Genomic DNA, 12,078 nt, shown 5'->3' on the forward strand with positions numbered 1-12,078 from the left:
TCTCTAATGCATTTTTCAATTTTAAATTTTCAAAATGTTTATAGCTAAATAAGTCAAGAAAGTTTATTCGTGAAACTTCAGAGTATGTCATTGGCGATTTACGCTGCTTCGCTAACGCGATCACTCTAACTCAGTGGGTATCATGCTACCTGGGATGATATCCATTATTCAGGTAACTGACGAATGACATGCTTCTATCCTTCGACTCTTAGACCTAGAAGCAGCACGCAGAAGCTTTGATGGACGTTGTGTAATCACAGGGATAGCCAGTAGAGTAATCACCTGATTGCTAGGCTTTATCTATTGATCCAAAGTAACATGATTATTTAGTGCATTTCTTAGCGTTACCTTTTCTCTATTTGCCTCTTTCCAATGATTCAAAGTCCAGCTGTTCGACGATTTTATAAAAATATATTATTTCTCTTTTCGAAATTGTTTAAAAATAAACAAATACTAAACATATACATTCACAATATTTTATTGTTATTTTTTTTATAAAAATAGCATTTAATAAAGATGGAAAGTTATTAATTGTTACTATAATTATAACCTCAATATAGAAATAATTTATAGATAAAAAAGTTTTGATTTTCGATATAATTTTAAAACATAAATAAGTAAATTTTTCAGAAAAATAGAAATAAAAAAGGGTCTATTTTTTGATAAATGTGATGCGAAACGTCAATATTGTCAACTAAATTTATCAGAAGTTTTAAACCATAATTTAGATTTATGAAAGGTAGATAACGATGTCAAGATTGAAGTTTTTAGAACTTTTAAGAATATTTTTCTTTATATAAAAGAAATTTCTAAACAAAATTGTTTTGAATAAGTTTGAAAAAAGTTTAATTCATTGAAAAAAATTGTCAAAATTAAAATAGTTCTTAATTGTACAGTACATTTAATAAAAGATTAAAAAACAGTTGAATAATTATTTAAAAATTTCGAAAATTTCATAAAAAACTGAAAAATTCAATTTTTTTTTTAACTTATTCAACATTAATTTTATCCAAAAGAAATAAGCTATTCCACATTTGTTATTATATACATTTCTTTAACTCATTTAAATTTTTTCAACATTAAAAGATATGATTTGATGTTTATGGTCATATTATTTATTATTGATATAAAAATAAATAATATGACCATAAACATCAAATCATATCTTTCAAGAAATATTATAAAACAAACAAAACTATAAATTAATTAATAAACATCACGTTTTGTATACTAAAATTAGAACTTATTTTTTAATAATAGTTTTGTTGAAATAATTTAATTAAAATTTTTAATATCAATATTTATAGCTTTTCTCGTTAAATAAGAGAAAATAAAACAAAAACATTATTTTTTTTTTGTAAATAAATTCTAAGAATACGGAGAGAACATTTTTATATCAAATTGAATATAAAATATAAAAAAATAATATATATAGATATATTAAATAAAATAAAATATGTGATAACTCTAAGCAATTTATAATTCAAAAAATTTAATATAAATATTTTATATTTTTATTGTTTACCAGCTTAAGATATGTCAGATATATAAATTGCCTAACTATATTGAAAATTTGAAGAATAGCAAACGTGATTATTTATTTTTTATTTCTTCTAACAGTTTCAAGGCTTTTTTCACATTTTTAATAATATATTCAAAATAAATTTTTAAAACAATTTATATATTTTTAACAATTAAAAAATTAATTGTTAAACAAGATATTTAATTCAATATAAAATACAGATGAACTATAGAAAATTAACTATTATTATTATTATTATTTTATTTTTATTTTTGGCAATAAAAAGAATAACGTTATAGACACTTCATCACTAATGGTCACTTAATTCGCCAATCTCGAGATCGAAATGAGGGGAGGGAGAAAGAAAGAAGAAGAGAGTCATTTTTTTTTTTTTTTTTTTTTTGTAATGACGATTGAGAATCACGTGTGACCAAAACAAAAACTGATGAAGACCTATGTCTGGACAAGTAGCCTCGTTATCGAGATGTCATGGGAAAAAATATTTTATTGGCGACTCCTTGGGACCAACGTATGTCTTCCTGTTTACTGTAGAGGATAGTTGGTCCAGACGACTGGTGTCGTTATCCTCTTTACTCGGGATAACTTCGAAGCTAATAAAGACGTACACAAAAGTTGTTAACTTTCTTTAGATCTTTATTTCCTTTTGTAATTGTTTCGCCAATGTTTATTAAATCCTAGAAATTTATAGTTATACTTTTATAACTTCATTCACTTATATGGCTCCACAAGTATATATTACATACATTTCTATGTACCGTAATTATTTTAAAGGTAATAAAATATTAAAAAATTAATTTTAATTTCATTTATACACTGATAAATAATGTGTAATATCGATAATTTTATTTAAAAATTATATAAATATAATAAAAGATATAAGAATATAGTATATGATATGAAAGAATGATATAATGTAGCTTTTAAAAATTATTTTTTTAGTAATAAATATATATAAAATTATATAAGAAAAGTTTATAATTAGTAACAAAATGAATTTGAAAATAATAAAATATAAAAAATTAATTTTAAGTTTCAAATTCATAAATAATATTTAAAAATATGTGAAAAATTATGTAAATGTATAAAAGAACGATATGATATAATATAGTATTGAATAATGGTGTATAAATGATTTTTTTCAAAAATAAATATGTATAAAATTATATAAAAATATAATTTATTATCATAAGTTTATCAAATCAATTCAAATTGTTTAAAAGTTTCATCTTTTTATATTCTGATATATTTATTATCATAAATTAAGATGATAATCTAAGAAACTTAACACATCAAATTATCATTATAAACACTTTAATGCATATTTTTCCACTCGATAAACTTTTATACATATTTATAAAATATTACATTCACTAATTAATTATGCATATAACGAATTGGATATAAATGAATTTTTTTATTCAAAACTTTCATCAAGATTTTTAAAAGTATTAAATTAAATAAATTAATGTTATATATATAGAAAATAACTATTAAACTTAACGATTCAACTATCGTCTTTAAGTAACGTTGAAAGCATAAAAACAAAGAGAAGTAGATAGATGGAGTAAACTCTTTAGCTTTAAAATGAAACTTTCAAGGAAAAATAAATAAAAATAGATGGATGAAACAGGAAACAATGAAAATAGAAAGACAAGAATTGAATTAAGATGAGATAAAATATCACTTAGGATAATAGATAAAATATTACAAAAAACAGTTTCAATGATTTGGTCACGTTTTGAGAATGAATTCTTATTACATGGTACTTAAAGGTAGAAATGGAGGGGAAATGCCAGCTGGAAGATCGAGAAAATGTTATTTTCAACGTTTTACTAGAAAATAGGGATTTCTGTCCTAAAAATATAAGCAATTTGACTAACGATTGGAAAAAGATTCAAATCTATAACCTAAATGGTTTTGTTACTTGCTGTTGCTGTTAGAACGTGTAAGAAATTTGCAGATTGAAACCATTTTTACTAATTTGCTTAATAAGTATTTAAACGTCAATATACTTTTAAATATTATATAAAATATTTATGAATGTGATATTTACTAATTTTACCTATATATCGTGAATAATACACGAAGCTCAACCAGTCGATTGCAATTTCACAAAGACATCTTTAACAATTGTAAAAGAGTAATAACTGTTAGAAGAGTTTGAGAAATACTTCAATATATAAAAATAAATTGCAATAATACAAAACCACAGTTTATTCAAATTTTTATGATGATTTCTTTATATATCTTTGAGAAAATTCTTTCTTGACATTTCTGAAACTATCGCCGAAAATTTCTTTAGTAACCTAAAGGGGCATTTTAGGTCTTCAGTATTCCGAAGTTGATTCAATATGTAAAGGTTGGAAATCTTATCTTATCTTAATTAAATAATGTAATTACATTTCCATTAAGAAAATAATAATTCTGTCAAATTTGGAACTTTGCAAGTCACTTTCTCGATGCCAGAAATAATTAGATATAATTTTTGATTTAACTGAAGACTCGATAAATAAAATAAATACGAAGCGTTTGTATCTAATGTATTTCATCTTTTCAAGCATTTCTAAAGGAAGATGTATATATCGCAATTAATCAAAAATGTTCAAGTAAGAAGTAGAAGAAGATATTTATTGAGAGAGAGATAAATTAAGTATCATAGATTATCTGACTCCGAGTTCGTAATGGAGTCAAGAAGCAGTTTTATCGAGAATTGAACGTTCATACAACTGAGAATGGTTTGGTTTGATTTTTCGATTTACCGTTGAGAAATTGCAAAGAGAATCGGGGTGAAGGATGAGAAAATTTTTTCGTTTATTTCCCTCTCACACATTTCTTCATTTAGAGACAGAGTCTAGCAAATGTGATATGAAAGTCCCTTGGCCACCTCACAAAGTGCATTTCCATGTTGCAGGCAGAGTACATTGTGTAACGGAAAGTGAGCGAAGTATTCAGTAGAGTTTATCAAACACTTGACTGTCTAGAGTATTTGGTCTAACTGCCGTTTGGGAGACGTTTGGTTTCGTTATCAAATGACTTCCTTTATAAAATAAGCAGTTTTTACTATATAAACGATAAAAAAACTAACGATCAAAACATTATATTTTAAATTATAATACCATTTTAAATTCAATATTTAAAATATAAAAACTGAGATATTACTGTGTAAGTCTATTGTCAATGTCGTTGTAAGTAGACGTGAGGACATGAAATATATCTAACTGCTGCAATACTTTACAAAACGGAATAATATTTTTTGATATTTTAGATATTAATATTAATATCTAAAATGTCAAAAAATATTATTCTGAAAACAGACGAAGTTAAGATATTTTTTGAAATGTTAAGAATGTGTTGTAATGTTAACATATTAACAAATGTCTTTCATTGTTAATATTTAAAGTAATAAAAAGCATTGTTCTGAAAGTAGATATTGTTAAACAATGAAAAGAATGATATTGATGATAAATAGATATTGTTGTAATGTTAAGAATGTTTAATAATGTTCAGAGCTATGCTAATTTATTAACAATGATAAAATATTTTACTATTGTTCTAAATCTTGTTTAATAAAATCGAAAAAACTATTCTGAAAGTTAAATATTGTTAATAATATTAAGCTATTATTAACAATGTTTACAATGACTTAACAATATTAAGAAAATTTATTATTGTAACAAGCGTTAAAATAGCATAACAATTACATACTTCATTCTAACTGCAACAATTTTTTTACATTTTATTAAATTGCTAATGAATGAAAATTTAAAACTTTAATTACTTTTCTCTTTTTTTAGATATTTAACAATATAAAATTTGTTTATTTATTATTCTTTGCTTATTTACATCACTGAAATATTTTAAAGATATCAGACATTTATTATTATTATTATTTGTAAATATATTAATATTTAAAAAATAATTTATATTTGTTTTTATGGTTAATAAAAAAAACATTATTTATACGAGTGAACACATACAAGTAACTATATTTTATTTGATTATTGTTTATTTCTTTAATGTGTTAATCTTATAAAAGATAGAGATTATAGAAAAAAGAGGTATAAAAATATCAAATAATATCCAGCAAATTTCCTTAACGTTCGTGCATAATTCATGAAAAACATTCCGCATGTGTATAGCACTCACTCGAGTATATTCAGTACCAAGAAAATAGATAATAAACGTAAATAAATTTTTTTAAAATATAATAAAAGTATTAAAGATTTGATAATTTATTTTATAACAATGATTATGTTATTAAATAATCAGAAAATTATTATTTTTTACATTAAATAAAATAGGAATTAAGATTCTAACATAATCATCGAGTAATTGGATATACTTTTATAAAATCATTGCTATAAATACTTTAAGAGTTTAAATAGATTTAAAGTGTATAATTTTTAAAATACATTATTATTTTGTTTTAATTTTTAAAGTTTAAATGTTATATTTTAATATTTTTAATGGAATCTAATTTAAATTTATGTATACTTTAAGATAAGAATATAAATTTTTTTTTATTTAAAATAAATTATAACGATTATAAAAAATATATTTAAATGTTATAAATAGTCTATTTCAAAATTTTAAAAGTAATATTTGTCAAAAGTTTAAAAATAATAATAAAATTAAATTAAATATTAATAATATGTCATAAATAATTTATCGCCAGAAAAACTAAATAAATTCTTTAAAAATTTATTGAATTTTTTTTATCTGTTATATACATGCATAAAGCATAAAAAATATATGGGAATTTTCTCCTTTGGAATTCTAGTAGTATTCATATTTTTTATCATTTTATTCTGCCTCAATTTGACTTGAATCTGACAGCTCGAGATGTAGGTACTGGTCTTTTGGGGGAACTACTGAGGTTTCTGTTGACGTCACTCTTTTGACAAGCGACTCTGCTACAGACCACAAGGTGCCACTTTCATTACTGCCAGCTACCGATCCTTCAAGACAGGCGCTACGTCTGTCAAACAAACTTCTCCCTCCTACATTGCTCCAACTTAAAGTCTAACGATGAGTATCTATAGCTTCTCCATCAGAAAAAAAAAGAAAATATAAAAAATATATATAAATTCGTCTTGATTGATGGGGTTTTTAGTCAGTTGTTGCCAAGATTGTTACGTTGAATTGACAGCATATTTAAGGCACATAGTGTCTCTCTATTTGTCTTATAGTTTTAATGTAATCCATAATGAATTTGCCAAGTTGTTATTTATCATACTTTCACATACTCTTAATCTTCTTCCTTTTCTATTCTATAGCTTTAAAGTCTATAAAAACATCGTTTGAAATTAAGAAAATAGTTTATAATCAAATTTTTAAATAATTTAAAATAATTTATTTTATAATTGAGAAAAATTTTAATTATTATATTAATAAATACACCGCTTAAAAACTCGTGTTTTTAGCCATTAAGCCATTAATGCATTTTAAATTCATTAAACCCACTGATTATAAAACAGTTGCCTAAAGGTAAATGCAATTAAAGTAATTTAAAGAAGATTTTTTATCTTGTTATAATGTTTAAAAAAAAGAAAAGAAACAAATACTTTTTTCTAAGGATAATAGGCCTTTAGAGAATCTTATATGCTTGACTAGACTATAATAAACAATATATGAGAATGGTATGTGTTCCCAAGAGCAAAATGACAATATGAATTCCTTTGACATGTAATAGCCATTTTCATCAGTTCCTTTGTGGCAATCAATAAATTCTGGAAGAAGATTGACATCTATCCACTATAGAATTACCCAATTGCATTCAAAAGGTACCATATTCGTATTGGCACTCACACACACACCAGACTCCTAGATTGTACTGTAATTATAGAACAATATATTCCTATAGGAACTAAACAAGCATTAGGACAAAGTTGCTAATTAGTATAGACCATTCGTAGTTGTAATTGACTGAGAAATTGAAATTCACTTTACAAAGCAAACATCATTTGTTTCCCACCATTTTGTTTAAATTTAATCAAGATTTGATTGTCTCTCTCTTCTAGATTTTAAACGTGGTACAGAAATAATTAGAAACAATAAATTTTCAAAAGTTTTAAATATTTAAAAAAATATATATATATAATTTAATATATCACGATTTTTATTAGAAATAATAAATAAGTATTTTAAAAAAGTTTAACATTAAAATGATAGATTCTAAACATATTTTCCTCTACCTTATACTATTTTTACGTTCAAAATTGAAGGATTCTTTTTTAAATATGCAAACTATTTTAAATTTAAAAGTATAAAAATTTTCTGAAAACTTGTTTGAGTTAAATCTAATTATTAACAAGCTGATTTTACAGAAAATATATGCATATATGATAGAATTTACGTCAATCAAGATATCCTTCTAATATAAATCTAATAAATATAATCTTTGAAGTAGAATTTTTTAAAATTTTATTGATATAGGAGCGGGAAAAAAGAAGAGGGAGAAGAATTTATTGATTATACACGTAAACTTGTTAGAATTTTATTTGAAAGATCCTTATTTACTATTAAATTAGCATATCGTTATTGGTAAATTTATTCAATAAACAGCTGATTCCAGATAATGAACACGAAACAAACCATTAATATCAGACTTATAAGTTCTCTTTCAAGTTAAAAATTATTACTTTGAAACAAAAAAATAAAATAAATTTTTATATTTTAATAATTCTATTTCTCTTATATGAAGATAATTAAAATTTCATGCTATATCTAATCAATCTTTTGAAGTATAACTTTGAACATTAACTAGTTTAAATTAAAATAAACGAAAAAGAATTTCTTAAGATCTTAATTGAATTATAATAAATTTAAAATTTTATATATTTTTAAAAATATTTAAGATTTAGATTTATAATTTGCATATTGTTGCATGCAATTTTATTAAAATATAATAAAAAACAGTAATTAATCGAAAATTTTTTCTATATTTCGAACGTGTAGCATGGTCATCATCAATTATGCTAACTATTCTTTTTAAATAATTATTCTGATACGTTTATATGTTTTAAAATCAATTTATCAATAATTTGAAAATTTTATTACATTTACAGATATTTTAAAATTTTATATAAATATCATAATGAGGAATTGTAACTTTGTTTCCAAAATGAAAATAATAAATGAAGTATATAAACAAATGTTTTTATTAACATTTGAAATAATAAAAATGGCATAAAACTGAGTGCATTCTCTTGTTACTTAAAATAAGCAGGCTATATATCTAAGAATAAATAAATAAATAAATAAATAATATATATATATATATATATTATATATATAATAATTATTTAAAAATATAAATTTAATATCGTTTAAAAATTAATAATAATTTGTTAATCATTAAAATTAAACGTGATTACCTTCAATTTTTATATGATTAAATTAATGTTTTTATATTATATTCCTCCGCTGTTGCATGCATAAATGTCTCATATTTTTGTAGCTGGAAGTAATAGAAGATTATGCGAGGTCCTAGACAAGCAAGGAGGTCTCTTTTACAAAATTTTATATAACTCAATATAAAGCTCATATTACAAGATATGTTTAAAGTATAGGGTCTCAAGCGTTACTGAATTCTGAGTATTGGAACAAGACCGAATATCGATAAACGTATACTGTATTTGCACGTGTCTGATGCCCTAAACACTTTTGTTTACGGTCTGCGACTTAGAGACTCGAGGTTCTAAACAATAACCTAGAATACCTGTCCCTAAAACTGCACTAATTATAGATATAATTTATAATCATATAGTTCATATTCATATTGCTACAACTCACAATTAATGTAAAATAATATTTAACTCATTCGTTAACAAAATTTAATTATACCTAAAAACAAATTAAAATGAGCAATTATTTATGACATCGTCACAATGCCGGGCTGCAATTTTTAATCATATTTTTAAATTTATTTAATTTAAAATATATGCTCTTCATCTCAAATTAGTAGTGTCTTGCCCCTGTACATCATACTTTTCCTGATAACAATGCGTCATGACAGTCATCTATGTAACTCAGTTTTGGAGAAAATTTTTGAATTAAGTCACGTGATTTCGTATATAGTTAATGGGGGCTTTTTGTCCATATGCTTTCCATATCTGGTCTCAACTTTTATCTATCTAATACAGTTTTCGAGATTAAGGAAGGACAGACAGTAGGAGTTTGTAGGACAAAATATTTCAAATTGCAGAACAAATTGTGTAAAATTTGAATATATATTTTAATTTTTGGAATTTTATTTATATTTTTCTAAATATAAGCAGAATTAACAGGATAAAGTATTTTTTATTTTTGTTTTTAATAAGAATTAAATAAATATTTAATTACTTGGATTTTCATCACTGGATAGTAATTTAAATCTAACAAATTAAAATTGAACACAGAGTCTGCTGAAATAGCTCCAATATGGTACCGATATCGATAATGGAAAAGAAAGACGTCTATGTAGTTACAAGCTCTAATTTTTAAAGTTGTTCGTTTTTAATTAGATATTTTTTACTATTTTAAAGGGGATTTTTTTAAAATTTTGCTGCTAACTAACCTACAAAGAAAGATTGGTCATCAAAAGTGGTATTTCGGAACGTGAAAATGAATAAATGATAGTTGCTATTTTAACAAACTGTGTCTTCAATTTTTATTATAAAATATTTAATTAACTTCTTAATTATTCTCAATTGAAAATCACGTAGCTTTCAAAAATATCTAATTAGTAAATATGTATTTTAATATATTTATAATTATAAAATGGACGAAAAATCTTAAAATGTGTACAAAAATGTTATGTTAATAGCTCAAATTTTTATTAAATATTTAAACTTAATATTATGATTATTTACGTAAAATGCTTATAGACACTTTTATTCAAAACAAAAATAATTTTCAGTAATAATTCATAATATTTAAATGAAAATTTATATAATTCTGACATTCAAACACTCTAAATTTTCACTATTTTGCGTGAATAAGTTGTGAGTTTTAACGTCTTTCACGAGAAAAAAACAAAAGAAAAATGATTTTTTAAGTGAGATTAAATGAATTTATTGCAATTTAGTTAATTTGTTGGATAAAGTTTCAATGTTCTATGAACATCTTAACAAATTTCTTACAACAAAGATTCAGGAAATGCACAGGAAAGATTCAGAAACGCAATTGCAAAAACTCGTGTATTGGGATTCACCTGTTGGAAAATAACACCATTAAATCCTTCGTCCTACAGGACTAAAAAAGAATTATTGCTGTAGATGTTTTCTCGACAAATCATTTTCTTAGAAAACTAAAAAATACAAAATGATAGAAATAAACATACTGTATTCATTGTGTAAGTTATGTAATAAGTATTCTTTGTATGTAAGGTGATTTTGACCTAATTTATAATAAGAGCAATTTTATTAATGATAAATATCTAAGCAATTTATTAATATACTTTAAAATGAAATATATTTAATTTTAATTGTTATTAATATAATTTTTTAAAAAATGTATTCAAAAGAAGATTTAATGAATTATCTTTTTGCAAAATTAGAACGGGCAAATTTTTAGCATTAACTGTAAAAATAAATGAGCTACTTTTAAAATAATTTTTAAAATTTTTTAAAATAAATTAGGAAAAAAAATTTCTTCAAAAATAAGAAAAAATTATCATTTTAAAAATAATAACAAAATAAATAGGACAAATTTATTTGATTCTTTGATATGACCAATTGAATTAATCAAGATAATTACTTTAATATAAAAATAATTTAGAATAATCCTTTATATATCTAGATATTATTTATTTTTCGGTTTAAAATTATCTTTTCTTCAGCTGATAAGAGGACAGTTAATTAACTTTTAACGAAATTTAAGCCAATTTGTGCAATTGACGAACAAACTGCCTAATTTTGTGTTAATTAGAAAATTTATTTTTTGAAAAATCCGATATCATACATTTGATAGTCTAATCTGTAATACTATTTATAATTTTATATCAAAGAATACTTATTTGTTATTATTTTTCAATTGGTAGATTGCGTTCAATTTTTCTATTATAACTCAACTAGTGGATCGCGATCTAATTATTGAGATATTTAAAAATATTATTATTTTTTTAATTGCAATAAAACGAGGGAAAAAAAATATAAAAACTTTAATAAATGTAAGTAATATTTTAATCGTTTTTAATCTAAATTAATATAAAAATACGAGCAATTATTTAAAACTTATATTTTAATGTTATTAAAAAATTCTAAGCTTATACAATTGTATTTAAAATCAAATTAAATAATTTTATTTTAAAACTTACTATTTAAATTTTTTTTTGTAAATTATTACGAAGAAAAAAAACATTATTATCATTGCTTTCTTTACATAAAAGTAGCAAAATAATAAAATAAATTTAATTGAAATTTAATGCGTCTTTATAAAGTCTTTAAGTACAATCATTTGGATACAAACAAAGTATTTAGTAATCATTTTAAAATTTCATAAAGCGAGTTTACAAATCGAAAGTTTATGAGGCGAAAAGAGAAAATTATTTGAGT

This window comes from Centruroides vittatus, unplaced genomic scaffold (genome assembly GCF_030686945.1).
Source record: "Centruroides vittatus isolate TY-2023 unplaced genomic scaffold, ASM3068694v2 contig_628, whole genome shotgun sequence".
NCBI lineage: Eukaryota > Metazoa > Arthropoda > Arachnida > Scorpiones > Buthidae > Centruroides > Centruroides vittatus.